The sequence below is a fragment of the Lutra lutra genome, chromosome 9, assembly GCF_902655055.1.
Source record: "Lutra lutra chromosome 9, mLutLut1.2, whole genome shotgun sequence".
Classification (NCBI taxonomy): domain Eukaryota; kingdom Metazoa; phylum Chordata; class Mammalia; order Carnivora; family Mustelidae; genus Lutra; species Lutra lutra.
Genome location: NC_062286.1, coordinates 128,394,211 through 128,421,865, shown reverse-complemented (window position 1 = coordinate 128,421,865; position 27,655 = coordinate 128,394,211). Strand labels below are relative to the sequence as shown.

Here is a 27,655-nt window from a genome sequence, read left to right as displayed (position 1 = left end):
GCTAACCTGTGCCTGACACTTCACAAAATTCATCTTTAAACTTGCAACAATCCTGTAAGATGGCCCTTATTATCAGCGTTTTATAGATACCAAAATCTGGAGTTCACAGGAGTTAAGTGATTTACTCGGGTCATAATGGCAGTGCCATGATTTTAACTCAGATCTGACTTGGAAGTGCTTGTTTCCTTGTATCCCAAACTCAATTCAGAAATACATATGCAGGGGCACCTGGGTGGTTCAGTGGGTTAAAGCCTCTGCCTTCGGCTCAGGTCATGATCCCAGGGTCCTGGGATTGAGCCGCACATCAGGCTCTCTGCTCAGTGGGGAGCCTGCTTTCTCCTCTCTCTCTGCCTTCCTCTCTGCCTACTTGTGACCTGTCTGTCAAATAAATAAATAAAAATATTTTAAAAAAAATACATATGCATCAGCATGTGCAAAGCAGTGTACCAGGTATCATGAAGGATACAAGGGAATCAGAGGTCCTCCAATTACCAAGAAAGCAAAGAAGGAAATGGGATTATCTACAGGAGATTCATCTCTATTTCTAGAACCTTGAACAAGGCCTGCCACATACAAGCTGCCTGGGGAATTATTACTGAAATATATGTGGAAGGTAAGGGAAACACACAAATGTAACACAGGTAGTCTGTGGTGAGTATCATGAGCAAGAAGGTATTATGAGGTTTAGATTATATCCTGACGCAGGGTTCTGAGAAAGATCCATGAACAAGATGGCATTCAAGGGGCGCCTGGGTGGCTCAGTGGGTTAAGCCTCTGCCTTCAGCTCAAGTCATGATCCCAGGGTCCTGGGATCGAGCCCCGCATCGGGCTCTCTGCTCAGCGGGAGGCCTGCTTCCCCTCCTCTCTCTCTCTCTGCCTGCCTCTCTGCCTACTTGTGATCTCTCTCTCTGTCGAATAAGTAAATAAAATCTTTAAAAAAAAAAAAAAGATGGTATTCGAGATAAACTGGACAAATGGGACTTTGACAGGCAACAGTGAAAAGTAGAGATGGTGGAGTCCAGGGAGCAATGCAGTTGAAATAAATCCGTCAGCATCTCTAGCAAAACCAGGAATATAAAGCTAAAGAAGAAAACCAAGTGGGCCCTCAGTCTGCTTCAAGTCCTTTTATACAGAAAAGCACAAGAATTACAGATATTTCAGGGCACCTGGGTGGCTCAGTGGGTTAAAGCCTCTGCCTTCAGCTCAGGTCAAGATTTCAGGGTCCTGGGATCGAGCCCCACATCAGGCTCTCTGCTCAGCGGGGAGCCTGCTTCCCCTCTCTGCCTGCCTCTCTGCCTACTTGTGATCTCTGTCAAATAAATAAATAAAACCTTAAAAAAAAAAAGAAATTACAGATATTTCCTAGTCGATTCAGGTCAATACATGAGGAGACACACTTACTGCTTAAATAAATCAAGAACTGTCATACAGTCTTTCTGGAACAGAGTGGTAGTGGTGGCAGTGGGGGACATAACGGACTAAATGAATGTATGCATACAAATGCAGAACATATATGCTAATATAACAATAGGTACATTACAGGTAAGTTTTACCACTTTCATTACTTCAACACTGAGTCATTACAGTACGGGTTCTGGGAGCATACTTTTTCTTTTAATTTAACCTACAGCCCCATCATTAGGACCAATTAGGTCAATGTTCTCAGGCATAGTCACTAGAGGGCTTTCTGGAAGAGGGGAGGGGGAAAGGGCCTTCTTGGTTTCACAGTATTTGATTACCTACTCACTCAAATGGGTATTTAGTAGGTGGGGACCAGGACACTAAATGTCCAGCAAACTGTGAGGCAGTCTTACAAAAACAAAATTGCCACTACCGTGCCTGACTTGCAAATACCAAGACATTCATGTAAGCAGAAAACCTATTTATAATGATGAGCCTAGAACTTACTCCTTTTCATTTGTAACAGTGTACTTTCATGTGGTTTTAGAGGCAATGTATTGTCCAAGAATGCATGGAAAAAGGAGGAAGTAAATACCATACAAAAGGAAGATGATGCCGTTTTATATTCAAGAGGGAATTGTCATGCTTGTACCATACTTTCAAACAGTCCAGTAAAAAGTTGAAACACACACACTTATAATAGAGCGTATGCACCAAAATGTTAGCACTGTTTCATCTAGGTATTTGATGCAGATGCTCACTATACTTTAAAAAAATTTTTTTTTCCTGTATGTCTGAAATGTGTCATAATATAAAGTTGAGGGAAAAAATCCACCAGGCACCCATTAAGTGGGAGGTCATAATAGAAGCTAAGAGCACAGACTCTAGAGCTCTGTGACCTTAGGCAGGCCATTCTCCCTCCCCATGCCTCCGTTTCCCCATCTGTAGCATGGGGATCGTAATAGTAACTGCATCCCAGAGCTGTTTTAAGGATAAAACAGGTTACTCTATGGAAGCTGCTTAGAACAGAGCCTGGCACAGAGCAGATGCTGTTGAAGTGACAGCTATTCTCATCATACCTCAGTGAACGGTCACCCACCCACGCACCTGCCCATCTCTCCATCCTGAGTTATTTGCACAAGCAGAAGAAAGGGGCTGGACATTCTTGACCAAGAGACAGTCACACTGTCTCCTTCCAATGAGATCCTTTCCCTCTCTTTCCCTTCTTGAACCTGCTCCCGCCAGACAGAGCCTCCTTAGCCTCCACTCCTTCTTTTCTCTGATGCATCCTGACCTTGCTCTCTCTCATCCCACCTAAACATCATTCCTCCTTTCTCCCTCCTAATTCTTAATGCATCCTTCAGGACATTGGCCAAGCACCAGCTCCTCTGTGAACCTTACCAGACTCAGCCACACTTGGCTGACCTCCTCTGGAGTCCTTCTCCCAGGCAGGTAGAAGAAGACCACTTTGAAGTGTCAACTACTTTTCAATTTGCAGGCGTCTCTCTAAACAATTTTGAGCTCTTTGAACAAGAGCTACACCTTTCTTTGCTAACTGTTTTCCTGGGCTTCTCACGGTTCCTCGCAGCAGATGCAGGAGGAAATCTTTCTTCCATCTTGGCTGCTGCATTTGCTCTCTGAAGAACTGCCCTTGTTTTTATTTTTTTTTAAAGAATTTATTTATTTATTTGACAGAGAGAGATCACAAGCAGGCAGAGAGGCAGGCAGAGAGAGAGGAAGAGAGAGAGGAGGAAGCAGACTCCCCGCTGAGCAGAGAGCCCCATGCGGGATTCGATCCCAGGACCCTGAGATCATGACCTGAACTGAAGGCAGAGGCTTTACCCACTGACCCATCCAGGTGCCCCTACCCTTGTTTTTAATGCTATGTCAGGTAAAAACTGGATCCAAAGGCTTGAGCTGACAGTATCTTCTGTGCTAACATAAAGCCGAGGGTGGTCTGAAAGAATTCTAAGCTGCGTGAGCTACACCTCCAGAGGCCAGGATACCCTGACTGTCACGTGGAGCCTCCTCCTGAACATAACCAAAAGCCAGCATGAGAGGCAACCTCCCTTCCCTCCCAGCAAACCCATCATTCTGCCTGAACTCCTTATTGGGAGAACCAATGTGATTAATGGGTGATATTCTGAAGGTGACAGGACCAGAGTCCTTTTCCTGAAGTGGTCTCCAAGAGAAATGTATACACATGGGGGCAAAGCAAGGAACAGGAAAGCTTCACTCTAGACCAGGGTTTTGGTCCCAGAACTCCCATAAGCTAAGCTGGACCACAGTGTTCATAGCATTGCCTTGTTAGAAGCTTCCAGCACTGTACTCAGAATGAGATCCTCTCTCCTCATCGTGGTCTGCAAAGCCTGAGCTGACCTGGGCCTGGACGATTTCTCTAGTCTGAAACTGTATCACTCTCCCTCTCCTTGCCTATCCTCTAGCATCATGGTCCTACGTGTTCTCTGAACAGGACAAACTCAACTCTACTTTAGGGCCTTCATGCCTGTAGCTTCAAGTCATGGTTCCACTTTGTACCAGCTGTGTGACCACAGTTAAGTTACTCCATCACTTTGAAACTCAGTTTCTGCCTCCATAAAGTTCAGTCACTTCGGAAATATTTATCAAGCGCCTACCGTATGCATGTCCTTTTCTAGGCACTAGAAATAAAGCAATGAACAGAACGGGTAACGTTCCCATTCTCTTTAGCTTACCTTCCACTGGACAGAAGGCAACTAAGCAAATAAATAAGATAATTTAAGACATTAGCAAATTTTATGAAAAATATTAAGCAGAGTAATAGGACAGGTGAATGAAAGTGGGGAGAGCAGCCTATATCTGAGCAAGGATGCCTTAAGGAGGTGACATGGGAGCTCAGATCTATTACTAAGGGAAACTAGGTAAAGGGTACATGGGATCTCAGTAATGTTTCTTACAACTGCATATGAATCTGAAATTAGCTCAAAAAGTTTAAAAAAAAAAATCACCCCAGCTGCCATGTGGAGATTTATATACATACATAATATTTAATCTATGTATAAAATCATTTAAAATTTTAATGTTTTAGAGTTAACCCAGTATTTCCAAAACATCGTTGTATCGACATGTAATTGTTATAAAATTATTAATAATATATTCTTTATCTTTGCGCTAAGTCTTTGAACTCCACTGTATGCAACACATCTCAATTCAACTAGCCACATTTCAGGTGCTCAATAGCCACATGTGGCTAATGGCTATCATACCGGACTGCACAGCTATAGAGTTCTACCTAAGGCCTCGAACCATGGGCATTTAACGTCAACCCTTACTTCTCTCTATACTCACTCCCCTGTGTAGTTTTATTGAGATATAATTGATACACAACATTGTATTAGTTTTAGGTGTAAACCATCAATCTTATAGTAGGTTAAAAAAAAAGGGGGAATCAGGGAAGTCCCAGCCTCAGCAATCAGACAACAAAAAGAAATAAAAGGCATCTGAATCAGCAAAGAAGTCAAACTCTCACTCTTTGCAGATGACATGATACTCTAGGTGGAAAACCCAAAAGACTCCACCCCAAAATTGCTAGAACTCATACAGGAATTCAGCAAAGTGGTAGAATATAAAATCAATGCATAGAAATATTCATACACTAACAATGAGACAAGAAATTAAGGAGTCAATCCCATTTACAAATATACCAAAACCCTAGGATACCTATGAATAAACCTAACCAAAGAGGCAAAGAATCCATACTCAGAAAACTATAGAACGCTCATGAAAGAAACTGAGGATGACACAAAGAAATGGAAAAATGTTCCATGCTCATGGATTAGAAGAACAAATATTTATAATGTTAATACTACCCAAATGTTAAAATGTTTATACTACCCAAAGCAATTTACACATTCAGGGCAATCCGTATCAAAATACCATCAGCATTTTTCACAGAGCTGAAACCAATAATCCTAAAATTTGTAGGCAACTAGCAAAAGGAATGTTGAAAAAGAAAACCAAAATTGGCAGCATCACAATTCCAGACTTCAAGCTCTCTTATAAACCTGTCATCATCAAGACAGTATGATACTGGTACAAAAGCAGACACATAGATCAATGGAACAGAACAGAAAACCCAGAAATGGGTTTACTGCTTTGACAAGCAGTAAAGAACGTCCAATGGAAAAAAGTCTCTTCAACAAATGATGTTGGGAAAATTGGACAGCCACATGCAGAAACTGGGCCATTTCCTTACACCACACACAAAAATAGACTCAAAATGGATGAAAGACCTAATGTGAGACAGGAACCCATCAGACAACACAGGCAACAGCCTCTTCAACCTCCCACAGCAACTTCTTGCTAGAAAGGTCTCCCAAGGCAAGGGAAACAAAGGCAAAAATGAACTACCGGGACTTCATCAAGATAAAAAGCTTTCCCACAGCAAAGGAAACAGTTGACAAAATCAAAAGACCAGACGACTACGATAGAATGGGAGAAGATATCTGTGAATGTCTTATCAGAAAAAGGACTAGTATCCAAAACCTATAAAGAACTTATCAAAATCAACACCCAAAGACCAATAATCCTATCAACAAATGGGCAAAAGACCTGAACAGACATTTTTCCATAGAAGACAGGCAAATAGCCAACAGATCCATGAAAAAAATACTCGACACCACAGGCATCAGGAAATACAAATCAAAACCACAATGAGATCCCACCTCCACCAGTCAGAATGGCTAAAATGAACACATCGGGAAAAGACAGATCTTGGCGATGATGCAGAGAAAGGGGAACCCTCTTACACTGTTGGTGGGAATACAAGCTGGTGCAGCCACTCTGGAAAGCAGTATGGAGGTTCCTCAAGAAGGAGCTACCCTATGACCCAGGAATTGCACTACTGGGTATTTGCCCCAAAGATACAAATGTAGTGATCTGAAGGGACACCTGTATCCCAATGTTTATAGCAGCAATGCCCACAATAGCCAAACTATGGAAAGAGTGCAGATGTCCACTGACAGATGAATAAAGAAGATGTGGTATATATATACAACAGAATACTACTCAGCCATCAAAAAATGAAATCTTGCCGTTGGCAATGACAAGGATGGAACTGGAAGGCATTATGCCAAGCAAAATAAGTCAATCAGAGAAAGACAACTATCATGTGATCTCACTCATATGTGGAATTTAAGAAACAAAACAAAGGAGCATAGGGGAAGAGAGGTCAAAATAAAATAAGATGAAATCCGAGAAGGAGACAAACCATAAAAGATTCTTAATCCCAGGAAACAAACTGAGGGTTGCTGGAGGGCATGGAGGCAGGAGGATGGGGTAACTGGGTGATGGACATTAAATGCAATGAGCACTGGGTATTATATAAAACTGATGAATCACTGAACTCTACCGAAACTAATAATACACTATATGTTAATTATTTGAATTTAATTTTTTTTTAAAAAGCGAATCAGGGAGACCTGGGAGGAGACAGCCAATGCTGCTGACAGCTCACAGGTTACAGGTCGAACAGGGTGTATTCTGCAATTAGGGGAAGGTAGCCAAATGGATTGCGTGTGAACAGGACAGTAAGAGGGATCAAGGAAGAAGGTTTTCAGCTTAAGCAACTGGGTGTTTAAATCCTATCTACCTACCCAGTGCTTCTCTGAGAAGTAAATGAACTTTTAGTTCATTTACACCCAAGATAATACCAAGCACATAGTAGGTGTTTAATATATGTTGAAAGAAAAAAATTCATCCTAAAGTTCTAGTACATAAAAAAAATGAAGGTACACCTCATAAACGGGATAAAAATCTTGTAATTCCTTCAGAAGTTAAAACTAGTTCCAAATTTCACTTTTCAATGATCAACAAGTTAGATCACGGAGTACATTCAGCCCCTTTCTAACTTCCTTTTCACGCAAGGAGATGTAAACATGTATTACAGAGAAGAAGCATTCTCATGATTCTAAAAATCCAACATCTTTCCTGTCAACATCTCTAGAACCAATCTGGGAGGTTAAATTAGAAGAAGCACTGGGGTGCCTGGGTGGCTTCATTGGTTTAACGTCTGCCTTTGGATCGGGTCATCATCCCAGGGTCCTGGATGTTGGGCTCCCTGCTCAGTGGGGCGCCTGCTTCTCCCTTTCCCTCTGCCCCTCCCTGCCCCTTGCTGGTTGTGCATTCTCTCTTACTCTCAAATAAATAAATAAAATATTTTAAAAATAATTTAAAAAATCAGAAAAAAGCCCATCTTCTTATACAACATTAGCTGGATGACTACTAGAGATAAGTTAAGTTAGATCCTTTCAAAAGAAATATCAACAAAATATACTGGAAGCCCAGGAAAAAGCATCTTTTCAGAAAAGAAACTGTGTAATAAAACATGTAAATAGAACAGTCTATGGGAAATAAAGCTAAGAGAGGTCATATGTCAATGGGGCCAAATAGTGGCATTAGGATATTGCTCTTTTTGAGACAAAACTGCATTTTGTATTTATTTATATTATTTGTGGGTACACAATGGGGGGCTTAGTTTGTTTGAAGGAATTAGTTTATAAAAGTCCAAGATGCTATAAATCACAAATGGTAACAAGGCCAAATTTTATGAACTAAAACAACAAAAATCAAACTTTTAAAAAGTCAAACCTATGGCAAGTAGTAGTTTGGAAAGAGAAAATCTTCCTGAGAATGTAAGTATAGGACACTGAGCCTCAGAATGGGATTTATAGAACTCTCATGCTCAGGAGACATGTCAGCTGATTGTCCCATCCAAACACTGTAGAAATGTATTATAGCCACCAGGGATATTCTATTTCTCTTCCCACAGCATCTACTAATTCTTATCTCAGACAGATATGTATGTGATTTGGATGAATGTTCTGCATAATTAGAATTCTTTGCAGTACTAAGGAGAAAGCCAAGTGTTTCAAACTTAGACTTCATTTAAAAGAAAAAGAAAACTGATTTTTTTTTTTTAAGAGGAATCCTGGAGGAATTTGGGAAAGCTATTTTTAATTAGGAGTTGAGCAAAGTGTTATAAGAAAAATAAAGACAAATGAAAATACTGTTTATATTTCAAAGATGATGAAACAGATTCTGCCACAACATTTTTCCAACACTAATTCCCAGCAAACTGTTCCTTAGGAAAACTATTTTTATCCCTTTATCAACTTGGTTGATAAGTATTTCATTTCCAGTGCATATTTGGACAAGCTATATAAAGCAAAATTGTTTTCATGCTTTAGAAACAAATATTTTGCAAATGGAAACAGAGCTTATTGTGCTATAATATTTATTTGCTAGGCTGACAAATGACTCTGGGGCCTGTTAATATCATGAAGTCTCAGAACAAGAATCCGTAATTCCAGAAGTCTGGTCCCTCCAGGCCAGAACATCACTCTGGAAAATTGTGATTAACATTAATTAATCCAGAAGACCTTTAACATGCCTACTGCACTGCCTTATGTGGTATATAACATGTTACTATCATTCTCATTTTTCAGACAAAGAAACTGCAGCTCAGAAAGGCTGATGTCCAAGGTCACCAAGTTAGTGTGTATCTTGGCCACCAACCTCCGCTCCCTCAAGCTACATAGTGGCAATAGTAATGGTGTGGCAGTGGCAGTGCCAAGTTGTACTCACCTTGCGCTGGGCCCCATTCTTTGCACTGTTCACATGTGACCTCACTCACATAACCCTCGCAACAATTCTAGGAGGGAGGTAGGAAGGTTTGTCGGGGGCCCATCACCACCTTTTTTTTTCCACCCTGCCCACCATACTTGCCCCTCTTCTTTCCCCATAAATCAAAACGAGCACTCCAGAATCCTCACGTTCTCTCTATCAAATCAAAACTGATTCTAAGGGGCGCCTGGGTGGCTCAGTGGGTTAAAGCCTCCTCCTCCGGCTCAGGTCATGATCCCAGGGTCCTGGGATCGAGCCCTGGGTCCAGGCTCTCTGCTCAGCGGGGAGCCTGCTTCCCTTCCTCTCTCTTTCTGCCTGCCTCTCTGCCTACTTGTGACCTCTGTCAAATAAATAAAATCTTTAAAAAAAACCCAACTGATTCTAAAATGTTGATAAGTACTGAAGCTAGATGACGGGTAATGGGGATTTCTTTTTATACTATTCTACCCTTGTTTATGTTTTAAAACCACCTTACAAACATTTAACACGATTTGCTCTAACGTGGAATCTGACCTATTAAAGAGCCTAGAAGACTAGCTTCCACTAACAAGGAATTTGAAAGCAGCGTTATGGAAGATGGCTATGTCATAATAGAAGAAAGGGACATTGATGCATCCATTCTTTTCATGAACACAAAGTGGGGGCCCACTATGTTAAGATATAGAAAGGCCCAATGAAGGACTCCTGTCCTTAACAAGTTAAGAGATTAGTAGCAAATACAACACAAATGCAAAAATAATTACGGAGGAGGGCTATTTATGAGAAATGCTATAAAAAGCAAAGTTCAAACAAAGTTCAAACAAAGCCACATCAGGACATATTCCATTATGCTGAACTTTCTGGGACAGTCCAAACTTTTTGGTGTACTGAACATTAAACATTACCTACAATCAGTGAGTGGCCCACAAGAAGAAATGGAGCTAAGTCCAAAAGCAGCATTAGGGCTGGAATGTCCACCATGCCCTCTTCTATGGTATTCTAATCATTTCCAGACTAAAATCTGGGGCCTCTCAATGAAAAGGGCAGGATTCCTGTGAACTGCGGAGATCAAAACATACTGGAGAAGACTTATCTGTAAAGAAGCTCACCAGAGCACCAACTATAACACTAAAAAGTGACCAACAATGTAAATGCCCAATAATAGGGTTTGGTCTCGTTTCAACTCGTGCACACTAATCCCTACAAAACAATTTAAAAAAGAAAACAGACACTCTTCCCTGATGGGATCAGGACTAATCATGGTAAAATTCATTAAAAAAACAAAAACAGAAACCGCCACTTAAAGAGAGGAATCGTTAAAAAATATATGTTCCTTCGCCTAATACTTGATAAGGGGCTAAGGTTTTTTCTTTTCTTTTTGAAGGTTTTTTCTTTGAAAATAAGTTCTAGTTCTAGGAATTAAAATTCCTGCATGAACCACACCCACGGGGAAGTAGTGTGAAGGCCAAATCCTACCTTTTGATGAACTGTTTTCCTCAACCTCTTCAGAGGACTCTTGTACATCTCTCTAATTTCATCAGAACTTTCTTTTCGTCCTTTACCTTTATCAGGTCTTTTAGACATACTAAACTTATTTTTCACAAAAACAGTGTCTTTTTTTCCCTTTAGGTTCTCAAATCTCATTAGCCAACATAATACTCAGTTATTCCGCAATTACAAGAGCAAGTAAAACCAGCACGAACAGACCTGGGATCAAAGCCAGCTGACTCTTACTGGTCATCACCACCATCACCACCACCACCATCACCACCATCACCACCACCAACAACACCACCAACAACACCACCATCACCACAAACAACACCAATACCACCACCACCACTACCACCACCACCACCATCACTACCATCACCACCACCAGCATCACCACTACCACAACCACCACCATCACTACCACCACCACCAATACCATCACCATCACCACCACCAACACCAACACCACCATCACCAACATCATCATATTATTGCAACAAATACTTAACAGTTGTTTACTACGTGCCAGGCACTGTTCTAAGCACTCTGCATACACTGAATCCTTATTTACCCCTCACAGTCTAGGTACCACTGTGACCATCGCTTCACAAATAAGGAGACTGAGGCACACTGAAGCTAAGGAAGTTACCTAAGTCACACAACTAGTAAACGGCAGAGTGGGAATTCAAACACAGACAGTCTAGTTCCAATCTGGTGACTTGAATCCCTACCCTCAAACTCCCTAAACCCACACAGGCAAGAGCTGTGGTGTGCTGGTGCGGCGGAGTGGGGCTGTCCAACAGAAGTTTCTGCAATGATGGGAATGTTCTGGACCTGAGCTGTTTAACACAGTAATCGCTAGTCACACGTGACTCTTGAAACTGAAATTTTAATGTAATTTAAATTAACTAAAATTTAAACAGCCACATTTCCCTAGTGGCTATTGTATCGGACAGCATAGTACAGAGTTGTTTACTGGCCAATAACATTCAAAGGACCATGGGAATTAAACACTACATTTTATAGTGAAAAAGTGAAGAGGATCTGTTAATCTAGCATCTTTTACGTGGAGATGAAGAAGCTTCTATTGTTTATTAACGGACATGAAAAAATACTCAAGATGCTGTTAAATGGAAAACATGAATTATAACACATGTAGAATATGATCTCATTATTTGATTAAAAAGTCATAAATAGACAGTAAACATATACAAAACTGTGGCTTCTGGGATGCCTGGGTGTATCGGTGGGTGAAGTGGCTGCCTTGGGCTCAGGTTATGATCTCAGGATCCATGCATCAGGCTCCCTGCTCAGTGGGGAGTCTGCTTCTCCCTCTCCTTTCGCCCCTCCCCCCTGCTCCTGAGCACGCATGCGCACTCTTTCTCTTGCGCTCGCTCTCACGCTCAAAAAAAAAAAAAAAAAAAAACCAAAAAACAACTGTGGTTTCCTCCAAATGAAAGGTACAGTGGAGATTGCTGGCTGCCTTCTTTGATAGGAAGGTCAACAGCCATTTCCCTTTCTTCCACAGCAACAAAATCCCTAGGTGGCCGGAAACAGTCATGGGTCCAGCTGAGAAACTACCTTCACCAGCACCCCTCGCCTGTAAGAAAGGACAATTAAGATGCAAACTGGATGTGCTGGTTGGGACTTCCAGTACTTTAACGCACGTCCTTTTGGCTTCTCCTTTCCTACTTCTTCCTGCTTTGAGGAAGGACTGTTTGGTTAGAGCCAGAAACCCACTGGTGACCACAAGGTGACCATGAGAATGACCACCACGTGATACAGATGGTAAAGCAGAAAGGAAGAGAGGTATAGACGGCCTGATGGCACTGTGGAACTGCCATGCCAGCAGCAGACTGCCTACTCTGGACTAATGTTTTTTGAAAGAAAAATAATTTATCTCATTTAAAGCGCTGTTAGCAGCAGCCAACAATAATTCCTAACTAACCATTCTCAGAGGCCATTCCTCATGCTCACAGAGAAACATCCTAATAGCAACACAGTTCTGTTCCTGACTGACCTAAAGATAATTCCATGCCTCTTGTAAATAACTTGTTTAAGAACCAAGCCTAAGCCCAAAGGCATTGCATTGCCCCGGTGACAGGATTTGGTTTAAGAATGGGCCCATGAGCCAATGCAGGCCAGTGAGATTCTAGGATTAGTATTCTGGGACCTTCTGAGAAAAAGTCTCACTTAGGAGAACAGAGGAAGAAAGAATCTTTCAATTCCTTTGGTGGGTTCATACATGGACCCATGGGGCCCAGAACTGCCACAGCTATTTTGGGCTGGTCTAAGGATGGAGCCAATGACTTGAGGAGGGCACAGCCAAGACAATCTCAGCGAAAGAACCCTGGCAATGGGTTAAGTTCATGCTGAAGTCTGTCCTTCTCTGGAACAAATACAACTTATGTGAGCCAAAAAATATCCATACTCTGAAAAGATCATCTTAGAGGCAATAGAATAGGTACTTAGAGTTATTTAAATACTGTGAGAAGGTCAGGTCTTCCCCAGGGGCCTGCCAAGTTAGCCACTGGGTCTTCAAAAATATGTCTGCCCCTTTTCCATAGCAGGCCTAATAAAGAAGTTATTATATGGTAAGTTTTTGTTCTTCTACAGGCTTTTGCAAAAAAGGTACTAAATAAATGCTCCGGTTTCAAAGGCCTCATAATAAGGACAACAGTTAACATTTATTTGTCAACTACTTACTACTTGCCAGGCTTTGTGCCGGGCGGTTTATCTCATACAGTCCTCAGGAGACAAGGAACTCTTGTTCTATCCATTTACAAATGAGGAAATGCTGAAGCTCAGAAAGGCTAAGTAACTTGTGTAGGAAAGTAGAAAGTGCCTAGGCCAGGATTTGAAGTCACATCCAAAGGATTCCAAGGCCTCCTCACCATGACTTTGTACTGCTGCCTCAGGATACATAAAAGCACATCTAGGATTTCCCCAAGACTGTACTACTTTAAAATATGCTGTTCTCTAGGGGCGCCCAGTTGGGTCAGTTGGTAGAGTACACGACTCTTGATCTCGGGGTTGTGAGTTCAAGGCCCATGTTGGGTGTAAAGATTACTTTAAAAAAATCTTAAAAAAAAAAAAAAAAAGGATGCTGTTCTCTTGATCCCGTGAGTATATTATACTCATCAAACCAATTTTTTGGTTTGGAAAATATGGCCATATGGACCACATGTAACATGCAGAGATCATTAAGAACCACTAAATGTGAAACCCTGCACACACAAAAAAGCAATATAATTACATATGTTTAACTGATGTTGAAAGTAGGATGAGACCACCAACTTTTCTCTGTTTTAAGTGTCCTTTTGGTGATTTGCAGAAGCACACATTAAGTAGGTTTGTGGACATGGGAATGGCAGAATTGAAGATAATTCATACTTATTAAGCCCCTTCTAGTGGCCAGGTTTTATGTAATGGTTAATTCTCGAAAAATCTCATAAGACATTTCACTGATAAGGGAACCAAGACTCAAAGATTTTGCCTGATCTGCCTGAAACCCAAGTTGTTGTTCTTCCCACTATATAACTCTGCATTCCTATAAGCACTAGCATTTCCCAAATGTTGACTAGGAGAGAACAGTGACTCTGAAGCCACAAGAAACCTACGCCATTTTATTGGCTTCTCCCTGGAAATATTATTTTAATTAAGTTTCAGTGACTTTCAATCATGGTGTCTTTAGCTTTAATAGATTATCCATAAGAAAATAGCCCAAGTTGAAAAGATCTAATGCATCAAGTTTTAAGCAAGGATATAGGTATATAGGTTTATACAGATAAACAGACTTAAGATAATACATATAGTATTTCTTTTCTTAGGCAGTAAAATACAAACAGAAAGCAGTAAAATGCTAAGCTTCGGTACAAATATACAAAAAGTACACTGGCCACAGACAACCCCTCAAAACAAAATAAAACACACCCACCTGAGGGGCACCTGGGTGGTGTAGTCGGTTATGCATCTAACTCTTGATTTCAGCTCAGGTCATGATCTCAGGTCTGTGAGACTGAGCCCCACATGGGGCTAAGCACTCAGCACAGAATCTCTTAAGATTCTCTCTCCCTCTCCCTTTGCTCCCCCATCTGTGCTCTCTTTCTCTCCCTCTCTCTCTTAAAGATTTCATTAGAGAGAGAGAGAGTAAGCAGGGTCTGTCTCTCTCTAATAAATAAATTTTTAAAAACCCTACCCAAATTGGCCTCATATACAACTAATGTTATCATATTGTTTATGAAAACTTAGGAGTTATATTTTTAAATGACACGTGTATGATACTCTCATTTTCCAAGCAGCTGGGGCACCTGGGTAGCTCAATTGGTTAAGCATCTGCCTTCAGCTCAGGTCATGATCACAGGGGTCCTGGGTTCCAGCCCACATTGGGCTCCCTGCTCAGTGGGGAGTCTGTTTCTCCCTCTCCCCACTGGCTTGTGCTCTTTCTCGATCTCTCTCTCTCTCTCTCTCATATACAAATAAATAAAATTAAAAAACAAAACAAAACAAAAAACCTCATCTTCCAAGCAGCTGAAATCCCCAAACAGAGAAAGTTAGAGCACAGAAGAAGTCTTTATTATTACTTTGATAAAAATAAAAATTAAAAACAAAAAATGGCTTTAGGTGCAATATATTTTGCTCCATTTTTTTGTACAAAAGTTGCTGATCACCTGCCTACCTCCCCAAATTATACCACTTTCAGAGTCATCCCAACTAGGTGCCAGTTCCTCTCTAATATCTTGTAGCCATTAGTTGTCCCCAGCCAAAGGAGAGTGCTCATCATTTTTGCAATTAGAAGGGTGGGTCAGCGGTCCATATAGAAGCAAAGGCAGCAGCTGAAAAAATGAAACCAAGTAGGCGGTAGCAAGAGGCTTATCCATTTTACATTGTGAGACATATTTTGGAAATAACAGACACAAAGATCGACAGAAGAGAATAGAGAGCCCAGAAATAAACCCATACATATATCAATTAATTTGTGACAAGGATCTAAGAATATACAATGAGGAAAAGAATGGTTTCTTTAATAAACGATGTTGGGAAAACTGGGCAGCCACAGAGAAAAGAATAAAACTGGACCACTTAAACCATACACAAGGATCAACTCAAAATGGAATAAAGATTTGAACATAAGACCTAAAACCAGAAAACTCCTAGAACATAGGTGAGCTCCTTAGCATTGGTCTTTGGCAATGATTTTTTTTTAGATGTGACACCAAAAACAAAGGGAACAAAAGCAAAAATAAACATGGGGGACTATATCAAACTAAAAAGCTTCTACACAGCAAAGGAAACCATCAACAAAACTAAAAGGCAACCTACAGAATAGGAGAAAGTATTTGCAAATCATATATCTGATAAAGGGTTAATATCCAAAATACACAAATAACTCACACAACTGAATAGGAAACAAATGCAAACAATCCAATTAAAAAGTAGGCAGAGGATCTGAATGGACTTTTTTCCAAAGAAGACATTTACAAATGGCCAAAAGCTACCTGAAAATGTACTGAGCATCACTAATCACCACGGAAATGCAAATCAAAACCACAATGAGGTATCATCTCATACCTACTGGGACGGCTTTTCTCAAGAAGACAACAGATATTAAGTCCTGGCAAAAATAAGGAGAAAAGGAAACCCTTTACACTGTTGGTGGGAATGTAAATTGGTACAGCCACTATGGAAACACTATGGAAGTTTCTCAAAAAATTAAAAATAGAACTACCATATGATCCAGGAATTCCACTTTTGAGTGCTGATCTGAAGGAAATGAAATCTCTATTTTGAAAAGATATCTGCACCTTCCATTTTCACTGCAGCATTATTTACAATATCCAAGACATGGAAACAACCTAAGTGTCCATGGACAGAAGACTAGATAAAGAAGGGGCGCCTGGCTGGCTTAGCCGGTTATGCATCTGCCTTCATCTTGAAGTCCTGGGAATCTGCTTTTCCCTCTCCCTCGGCTCCTCCCCATGTTCGTGCTCTCCTGCTCACTCACTCCCTCACTCTCTCAAATAAACAAATAAAATCTTAAAAAAAAAAAAAGGAATAAAGAAAATGTGGTGCATATACACAATGCAGTATTATTCAGCCTCAAAAAAGAAGAAAATGCTGTCATTTGCAACAACAAAGATAGACCTTGAGGGCATAATGGTAAGTCAAATACCACGTGATCTCATACCTGAAAGTTGCTAAGAGACTAAATCTTAAAAATTCTCATCACAAGAAAAACAAAACAAAAATCTTTTAACTGTGTGTTGATGGACGCTCACTAAATTTACTGTGGAAATCATTTCACATATTAATCAAATCATTATGTTGCTTTCCTAGAATGAGTACAATGATACACATCAATTCTATCTCAACAATAACAAAAGAATCCTTGTAATATAGCTTTAATCATTTCTGGAATAAGGAGAGATTAAAAATAGACGAAGTAAAACGGGTTCATTATTTTAAAAGGAAGATAATAACAGCTAATATTTACCGAGTGGTTCTCAGAGGAAGGCTGTGCTAAGTGCTTTTATTACTTACTGTGCTCAGTGCTTTAACTACATATTCAATCTTTATAACAATTCCGTTCAGCCGGTACTATTATTAAGGAACTCACTCAGCATTCACATTTATTCAGAATATTTCCAGGATCCGGTAAACGCATGAAATTTATTTCTCCCACTTAGGGCTGATTCGGAGCAACTTACTCTCTGAACCTCAGTCTCCACGGCTTTAAGATGTTAGCTGTATACTCTAGTCCAACATCTGCATTTCCTAATCCCGTATTACACTGTCACTAAATATCCCATCTGCCCATGTCCTAAGCCAATTCCAGTCAAAGTCCGAATAGTATTAGGGCTATCTTTGTTACCAAGATGTGCATGGGAGATCTGGCTGCCTTACCCCACCCCCATGGCTTGTCAGTTTCTCCACCTGCCCAGTCCTGATGTCTTCACCCTTTCTAACCAACTCATGTGGCTGAGGCTTCAGCATGACTTTTTTTTTAAGATTTTAGTTTTAAGTGGTATCTACCCCAACATGGGGCTCGAACTTACAACCTGTTTAAGAGTCCCAAGCTCCACTGACTGAGACAGCAGGTTCCCCCTCCAGCACGACTTTTAAGGATGCCAGGGCTGACTGGAAGCAACTACATTACCCTCAAGGGTAGAGGAGAATATATTAAAAAAAAAAAAAAAAAAATCCCTGAAGAGTTCACATTTCTTCAGCTTGAATACTAGAGGATAGGTCACTGGGGTAATGTAATTTTGGTGAACTGGCAGTCACCCAAAAAAACCTTCAGAGGAAACTCTAAAATCAATCAATATACTGTACTATTTCATAAGCAGTATGCTGGAACATAATTGAATCCTTGACTGAGAAACTTGCCATGTCTCAGGGCGGTCATCTGAACACTCGAACAATGTGGTTTTGACCAAGACCTCAATAGGAAATACATTCTATACCATGGCTCAGACATACCTAAAAAGAGCTGAAACAAAAAATTTACAAATCAAAGGTTACTCTTACTATATAAGATGCACTCTGAATTTTTTGTTGTTGTTCTTTCTAGTCTGGTTTTTCATTAAAAAAAAAAAAAAAATGCTGGAACGTCTCCCCCCAAATAATTCTTTACAATACTAATGTGTAACAATGTGTGGTTTAAAAGCCACTGGTATAGGCAGCCTTTCCACCGCACCATGTAGTTTTGCCAACATGTAACACCAACCTAGGAATGCAATGTTATAAGCAACCACTACTGGACACAGCATATGGGCTCTATTTGTTAACAAAATGCATTAAGCTGAATTATTTTTTTTTAAGATTTTATTTATTTATTTGACAGACAGAGATTACAAGTAGACAGAGAGGCAGGCAGAGGGAGAGAGAGGAGAAAGCAAGCTCTCTGCCGAGCAGAGAGCCCGATGCGGGGCTCGATCCCAGGACTCTGGGATCATGACCTGAGCCGAAGGCAGAGGCTTTAACCCACTGAGCCACCCAGGTGCCCCAAGCTGAATTATTAATTGAGGGATTCTTCTCCACCTATCAGAGCAGCGAATATGGGACAGTGTGCAAAACATTCCTCTAACAAGGAGACAGTGGGATTTACCAGAGTGTATGACTTGGCATCAGAAAACCTAGGTTCATTTTCCAACCCCTAAAGAAATAATAGATCAGGGACGCCTGGGTGGCTCAGTTGGTTGGGCGGCTGCCTTCGGCTCAGGTCATGATCCCGACGTCCTGGGATCGAGTCCCGCATCGGGCTCCCTGCTCGGCGGGGAGCCTGCTTCTCCCTCTGCCTCTGCTGCCACTCAGCCTGCCTGTGCGCGCACTCTCTCTCTCTCTCTCTCTGGCAAATAAATAAATAAAATCTTTAAAAAAAAAAAAAAGAAAGAAAGAAATAATAGATCAGGACAATGACCATTAATAGACGCTAAAACCATTCTGTAAAAGACTGATAAGAGCCTTATAATGGGTGGACCATGCTAACAATACCTGAACCCCCGATCAATCTTAAAATCACACCCAATGAGAAAACTAGACTTTATTGCCTGCTGATGAGATACACAGCACCACCTATAAAGTTTAACAGCCACAAAAATAAAGGGAAGGGAGGACACATTAAAGGGATGCGATCAGGCAAATCCAGAACGTGAGAAGTTGTACAGGACAAATAACCTGTTTTTTTCAACAAATAATAGGCAAGGAGGAAAACAAAAAGAGGAGAAATTGCTATAAATTAAAAGACTTAAGAGATGACCAACCAGATGTAATAGGTGGACCTTGTTAGGATCCAAATTTAAATAAGCCAGTTGTAAAAAGACATTTATGAGAGAGTTGAGGAAACTGACTACCAAATAAATATTATTTTTTAGGAATTACTACTGTTCATTTTTCATGTGTGATAGTGGTATTGTAATGATAGAGAAAAAAGGAGGGGAGGAAAAGTCCTTTCTCTCTTAGATGCATATTGAGGCATTTACATATAAAATGACATATTGGCTAAGATTTGCCTTAAAATAATTGGTGCAAAAAAAATCCAAGGGAGGGAGCGGGTGGGCATTATAGATGAAATAAAACTAACCATATGCTGAGAACTACTGGGTATGAGTATACTGGTATTTATTAACTATTCTTTGTTCTTTTGTAAATGTTTAAAATTTTCCATAGTAAGAAACTATAGGGGTGCCTAGGTAGCTCAGTGGGTTGGGTCTCTGCCTTTAGCTCAGGTCATGATCTCAGGGTCCTGGGATCTAGCCGGCATCGGGCTCCCTGCTTAGCAGGGAGCCTGCTTCCCCCTCTCTCTCTGCCTGCCTCTCTGCCTACTTGTGATCTCTCTGTGTCAAATAAATAAATAAAATCTTTAAAAGAAAGAAAGAAACTATAATATATAAAGAAAAGAAAACCTGGATTCAAACTCCAGGGTTTAGTAGATGTAGGACTTTGGAGGTCTCTTGAATCCTTTGATCTTCAATTTTGTCATCTGAAAATGGGATGATAATCCTTGCCTCACACAATTGTTAGGAGGAAAGAAATGAGATCATGGGTTCACCTCTTTTGAAAATCCAGCCCTTACTGATGACAGTTTTGTCAGAGTAGAAATAGGTAATTGGCTGAGTCTGTTAGAATTTTCCAGAATTTTTGTTTTGTTCTATCTCCTTAATATGACAGTGTTTGCTGAACACTGGCCCTTTTCTCCCAAAGGAGAGTCAAAACTTATTAGCAATAAATCGAAGTTCTCTAACGAGTTGTTTTCATTTCTTGTTTACTTCCCCAATTATTCATACTTCCTCTGCTAAAGGTAGAAAATAAATTTACAGGAGACTGTGTCATTGAGATAAAACAGAACACAATTAGAAATCAATGTAATCTACACGGCACTTTGTTTAAAATATTCCAGGTGCTTTTAGGAGAGTAGATATATATCTTTCAGCACCAATGCTTCATCTTAAATAAAAGGAAATAAGGAGAGGTCCAAGCCTAAGTAACACAAAGGGAAACTTGGCACTATCTGGCTTCAGCCTGCAGAATGGGTTGGAGGGAATCAGGGTGATCTTTCTATAACCCAGTTCCGATTAAGTCATTTCCCTTCCTTTCAATGGCTTTCCCTCTGCTTTCAGGAAAATGTCCAAATTCCTAAACAAAGGCTCAGGTGCCTCTCCAGCCTGACATCCTCCCTTTTGCCTTTAGTCTAAGCCCCTCCAAGACTGATGTCCCTTCTTACCACTGGCACGGTCAGTCTTCCACTCTCCTCTCCTATACCTTCTAGTTAATTCTCCTGAAATGTCTCTCAAATCTCCCCTCTCCATTCCATTCCTGCTTCCACTGTCCACGATCAAGGACCCCCCCCCCTTATTTTTTTTGCCTTTACTACCCCATTTCCCAAACAGGACATATCCTTATTGCTTTTTCTGATTACAAAAGCAATTCATGCTCATAAAAATAGAAAAATAAGGCAATAAGGAAAGGAATAAAAGTCTTCCCATGATCTCCTGACACAACATACAGAACTTCTCTTTCTAGTACACTCCTGTTTAAAGCACCATTACTGACAACAGCCAAAAGGTAGAAAAAACCCAAGTGCCCATCTGTGGAATGGATAAACAAAATGTTTATACATACAATATATATACAACATGTATATATACCTACAATAAAATATTATTCAGCCTTAAAAAGGGACAAAATCTGACACAGGCTACAACAGAGATGAACTTTGAGAACATTATGCTAAGTGAACTAAATCAGTTCCAAAAAACATATTGTATCATCCCATTATATAAAGTATCTAGAGTAGTCAAATTCATAGAAACAGAAAGTGGAAGGATGGCTGTCAGGGCTTGGGGGACAGGGCGGTAAATGAGAAACTCGATGGATATAGAGTTTCAGTTTTACAAGAAGAAAGAATTCTGGAGATCTGTTGTACAACAATGAGAATATCCTTAACAGTACTGAACTGTACACTTAAAAATGTTTAAGATGGTAAATTTTATGTTATGGGTATTTTACCACAATAAAAAATTTTTAAAAAATTTTTTAAAGAACTAACCTTTCTACATATTTTTCCTATAAATGTGTATCTATACATTTAAAAAAAACAAAAATGAGAACACAACTGTACCATAATGAGCTTGTCACATCAAACCATAAGATGTAGACATCTTTCTCATGTATATAGCTCCCACCTCATTCTTTTTTAATGGCTGATAGTATATATCATATGACTGCACCATAATTTAACCAGTCTGTCTGCAGCTTTTCATATAATAATAACATCACAGTCAACATCTTGCATATTTTCTCATGTCTTATGATAGACATTTTGTTTTTGTTTTTTTTTTGTTTTTAAATGTGCCCTGTTTCTGGTATCAACACCCTGAGTTTCCCAAACAAAAATACCTCCTCCTTAACCAAACACCCATCTGTATCCAGTGTCCTCCCCTCGAGCCACTCCTGTTCTCTGTGTAGCTAGTATGGGCACATTTATTTGAAAGTCTGTTCCCAGGTATTTATTTTTCATGTTGTTATTCCCATGTCTCCTACAGTTACATTTTGTGACTATTACTATCACTATTCTATAAAGCTATTGCTTTTTGTCTAGGCTCTACTTGCTTGTTTACTTAACCTCATTATACCTAATTATTTTTAATTTAATTCTCTTGAATCTTCTCAGCAGATCATAGGTAGACAATATATTGTCCACACAGTGATTAAGAGTAAAAGCTCTGGGCTCAGGAGGCAGACCTGGATTCAAATCCTATATGACCTGGAGTAAGCTTTTTTTTTTTTTTTTTAAGATTTCATTTATTTATTTAATTGACAGAGAGACAACAAGAGAGGGAACACAAGCAGGGGGAGTGGAAGAGGGAGAAGCAGGCTTCCCGCTGAGCAGGGAGCCAGATGCGGGGCTCAATCCTCCTGGGCTCCTGACCTGAGCCAAAGGCAGACGCTTAATGATTGAGCCACCCAGACGCCCCTGGAGTAAGCATTTTACACCTCAATTTTCTCACCCATAGACTGGGAATCCTATTAGAGGTTATCTCACAGGACTGTTGTCAAGATCATATTATTAAAGGAGACAAGTACACGAAAAGCACTTAACACATATTAGTTCAATAAGTGTCTACTATCTGACGATAATGAAAATATAACTTTCCCTCCACACTTACTTACACCTTTTATTTATTTTTTGTTGTTGGATTACACGGATGCACTCCTGGTCGGCAACTGCCTTGTTTCTGGAGAAGCCATCAGGCTCCTCGTGAAGGATCTGTGCTGTAGACATCACCCACTCTTTCCTCCTCAGGAAAGGACTGCCATCGTTTTGCCCCTTTCATCTGGATTTTCTCAGCCTTTCCTCTCACTATTGGCTCTTTGCCATCAGCCTTTAAATCTGCTCACGTCTCTCTCGTGCTTAAGACTCCACCTTATTCCCGTTGCTCTCCAGCCTTCTCGCTCTCCCTTCACAGTCTAACTCCTTCGAGCTGCCTACACTTTGTCTTTACTTTCTCACATCCCACTCTCTCCTCATCCCACTGATATATTACACTGAACCTTTGGGAGCTGCCGATATTCTAGATTCCACCCCCACCACTTCACCAAATCCGCTCAATTAGGTCCCCAGTGACCTCCATATTCATCTACCCGAAAGACACGTTTTAATGTTTAACTTCTTTTACTTGAAACCTAAGCAGCATCCAGCAAAATTAACCTCTTCCTTCGGCTTTCCTCACTGCATTCTCCTAGTTTTCCTTCTACTTCTCTAGTCATTCCTTCTGAGTATAATCTAAGTGAATTCTTCTTCCAATTCCGAGAGTGTGCAACACAGTGGCCTTGAATGATCTAGGCCTTTCTTTTTTTCTTCTTCTTTTCTCTTTTTTAAAATTTCTTCCAATATTAAGCTCCAGCTGTACCAGATTCATATCTGTACCCCACGAATGTACCTTGGAACGTGTTTGGAATGCACGCCATGAGGGCAAGGATCTGAGTCCTTACTGCTCCCACAATGCCTGGCACATAGCAGGCGCTCAGTAAATAAATAAATATTTTAAGAAATATTTTTTGAATCGCCATAAATGAATGGCTGCAGCGTGAAAAACAGATTGGAGGCATGAAGACCACGAGAGAACAGCAACAACAAAAACCACTGGAACCCTGATCTTTCAAAACCATACCTCTGATCAAACACATGCAACATACACACACTGCCTGCCTAAAATCCTCTAATGACTCCCCAATGCCCCCAAGCTAAAATCCAAACTCTTCAAAACTTACAAGGAGATACAAGGAAAGTCTTTCCGAAGGGGCACCTACTTCTCTCTGAAACATAGTCTAGCCAGACCACTTCAGCTTCTTGGAATCAGTCTCTACCCAGCCTATGAAACCCTTGCCAAGGCCCAATGAGCCTGCTGCACTCTATCCCTTGGGCTTTGCACATAAGGCTCTCTCTGCCTAGAACACTGTGCATTTCACCAGCCTCACCTGGCCAATACACTGCCAGCCTCCATGTCTCATTTAGGAAGTCATCTTTTAGAGTCTCCCTTTGACCCCCCTCCCTAGCTTCAGCCCATGAAATCTAGGTAAAATGCCTTCTCTAAGCGTTCAGTCCCCTGTAAGTCCAAAACCATGGCTCAAATCGCAATGAATTCTTATTTCTACTGTAAAACTAGAGCTCCCTGAGGACAAGATACCTCACTCACTTTACCCCTGGCAATCACCCCAGGCCCTGCTATGCAATAAATACATGCTCAGTGATGGACTTCCTTGTAGTAGTAGTCATGATAAAAGCTCCAAGATACGGAGGACTTACCTGCAAAGGTTTTAAATATAATTTGCCTTATAAGACAACCATTATCATGCCCATTTAGCAGATGGGAAAACTGATGCACAATGAAGTCAATCCTCTCTGGTCCCAGAAGAGTCGCACGGACACACATTTTCTGCGGTTTGAGTTATTCCCCGAGCCCCAAACAAGGGGGGGGGGAGGCTTTCTTTTTTTTTTTTTTTCTTTCTTTCTTTCTTTCTTTCTTTTTTTTTTTTTTTTTAAAGAAACTTTCTGTTAAAGCCATGCAATGGGCCCAAAATAAGCAAACAGCCTAAAGCGCACACCAAGCCAGTGCCGAGCGGGTTTAAAGAGCAGGAGGAGGCGCCGCCCGGGCGCGGCGGAGGGGATAAAGCTCTGGCCGCAGCCTCCCTCCCGGGGGTCCCCCGCGCCCGAGCCCCGGCCTACGGCGACGAGTCAAGGCCGGGGCGGCGCGTTTGGGTCGCGACTGCCCGCTCGGCCCTGCTCACCTGCAGTTCCGCCGCCTCGCCGAGCCCGGGCCGCCGGCCCGCAGCGCCTCCGCCGGGCTGCTTGGCGCCAGCAGCGCGCAGCGGAGCGCGTTGCCTTGGCGACCGGAGCTGCCGAACTCCCGCGGCGGGCGCTACGGCGGCTCGGAAGGGACCGGGAGAGTTCGCGTCCCGTTCCGCGGCCTCCAAGCGGCGGCAGAAGGGAAAAGGAGGGGGGAGTCGGGGTCCTGAGCCGCGAGGGACCAAGGTGAGGGTTGGCAGCCTGGATCTTGGCCCCGGGAGAAGGGGAAAGGAAAGGAATGCTGAGGGAAACGGGGGCAGCAGGGCGGGGGAGGGGTGGGGACTTGTACCTCGGAGCCTGCCTTTGCCTCAGTTTCTCTCTCTGTAACCAGATACGGAACCGTTCGAGAAGAGAACAGGGCCATAGGCAGAAGCTTGCTAGCCTGGGACTATTTAAAGTCGAGAAAACTGATGTGGGAGGAGTTACAGATGCATTTCCCTTTAATCTCAGACGGGGTCGTGTGGCAAAGAATGAATAAACTTGTTTCTTGGGGCTCAAGGTGAGAATTAGATCATCAGATCTCATTTCAATATGGCAAGTTTACTTTAGCTACTGACCAGCAATTATACCTCTTGAAATAAGAAGGTGGAGCACAAAGAATATCCATTGCTCCCATAAAATGAATAACTACAAGCAGGAATTAAGAGAGACCGAAGAAAGTAGGTACAGATGTGGCTATAGTTTCAGTAAAGATCCATCTTCAAGCTAGGCTTACATGAGTGGTCTGACTAGTCTTGTCTTTGCTTCTACTCTTACTTCCAGCCTTACGCAACCCTGCCCCCAGTCTGTTTTCCACCTTGCGGCCAAAATGTCCTTTTTAAAATATGAGCCTGATCATGTCCTTCCTCTGCTCAAAACCTTTCAACACTTATCCCTGTGTCACATTCAGAATAAATCCAGAGTAGTAACCACGTTCAGCTTCATCTGTCATCATTCTCCCTCTTGTTCATGCTCCAGATACACACTGGCCTTGTTTTTAGGTAAAGCATGTGTTTAAACAGACACACACACACACACACACACACACACATACACACACAATACACAGGCCCGAAATGGTGTCATTTAGAATTCCCAAATGGTGCTCAATACGTAATCTAATTGCAGTTTCAACCTCCCCCAGAGATATAGTCTTAACCAGTCAGCCAGGAATTTTTCAGTCTTCACGGAAGGGTCTGCCACTTGCGCCCTCTCCATCCCCCAAAGAAGGACAAGGTAATCTGCATAAGACAACAGGCTTTTCCCTTAGAAAATGGCCTTGCCTAGAACAATCTTTTTCTTTTTTATTTTATGTTTTTTTTAAAAGATTTTATTTATTTATTTGACAGAGAGATCACAAGTAGATGGAGAGGCAGGCAGAGAGAGAGAGAGAGAGAGAGAGAGGGAAGCAGGCTCCCTGCTGAGCAGAGAGCCGGATGCGGGACTCGATCCCAGGACACCCCCCCCCCCCCCCCCCCCCCCCCCCCCCCGAGATCATGACCTGAGCCGAAGGCAGCGGCTTAACCCACTGAGCCACCCAGGCGCCCCTAGAACAATCTTTTTCTTTTACTAATGACGTTCTCGCTCTCACTCTCCTTCCATAAAAGTTTCCATGTTGTTTAACTCCTTGGGAGTGCCTTTCTGCTTGCTAGATGGGTGCTCCTGGATTGATGAATCTCTTAATAAAGCCAATTAGATCTTCAGATGTACTTTGGTTGAATTTTGTTACTTACTACGTGCTTCTGTTTCATGGCTTTTCCTCTTGCTGTTCCGCATTAGGACCACTCTTCCTCCAGACAATGCTGCAGCTTGCTTTCCCATTTCTTTAGTATCTCTGTTCAAGTATCGGATCTTCAAACACACCTGCCCTGACTACTCTGTTTAAGCAGGGCCCCACCAACTCTGTGTTCTCCTCACCTCTTTTCCTATTTTTCTTCACAGCTCTTGTCAGTATCTGACATATTTATTACTTGTCTTTTTTCATTACACTGGAAGCTCTTCTAAGGGCAGGCATTTTGTTTTGTTCCTGTGGAGGCCGAGAAAATTAAGGCCATCCCACCTCAGGTTTAGCTGATGTGGGAAATAGAGGCAGAAGAAAATCATTCAAATTCCTTACCTACTGACAAGGCCTTGAAACAGACAGAGTGGCTCTCCCTGGGGACTTAACTGCCCTCACCTTGAGATTTTGCTAAGGACAGTCCTAGCCTGACCGACCCCCTACCCCGACAGGTCCAACCAGGATCCTGTAAGTCTACTTTAACAATTCCTTTATCTCTAAACCTCCAAGGTAGTATATGGCCCACTGATATGCATCTAAAGGGTCTCACGAGAAGATTTTTACTACTGGTAATAAATAATCTTTCTCCCAACAATAGCTAGCCCCTCAAGGTCCTGGAGACCTTGCTTCTGAAAGTTCTTAGAGACTTACATCATCCATAATCCCCTTTGTCCTCACTCACCAGGGAGTCCACCCCTACTCTGCCTTTAAAAACTCTGGCTGTTATCTGGTTCGGGGTCCAAGTCCACTACTCCGCTGTGCCGGGTATACTTGGGCCCAAGCTTAAGCTTGTCAAATAAACCCTTGTGTGATTGCATCAGTGCTTGGCTCCTAGGTGGTCTCTCAGACGTGAAAACTTGGGCATAACAGTTTCCTGCTGCTTTCTCATCACTGGGAACTGCCTGGCACATAGTAAGAGCATGATAAATATTTATTGAATAAATGAAAAAAGTTAAGTGAAAAAAAGCAATCATGCACCACTATGTGGTTAGAATGCTACCACATGTGAAAAGGGA

The 27,655-nt window shown here is 41.5% G+C and overlaps 1 protein-coding gene across 3 annotated transcripts in view; it reads right to left on the bottom strand.

Annotated features, from left to right (window-relative positions):
* PKIG (cAMP-dependent protein kinase inhibitor gamma) overlaps nt 1–24,959 on the bottom strand; it is a 98,282-nt gene extending 73,323 nt beyond the window's left edge. Inside the window, exon 1 of one of the 3 annotated variants that reach the window (XM_047744936.1) lies at nt 24,826–24,959. The gene's annotated coding sequence lies outside the window, so the exon portion shown is untranslated. The remainder of the gene's footprint in view (nt 1–24,825) is intronic. The other 2 variants (XM_047744931.1, XM_047744929.1) reach the window with 2 other exon arrangements.
* Between the last annotated feature and the right edge of the window lie 2,696 nt (nt 24,960–27,655).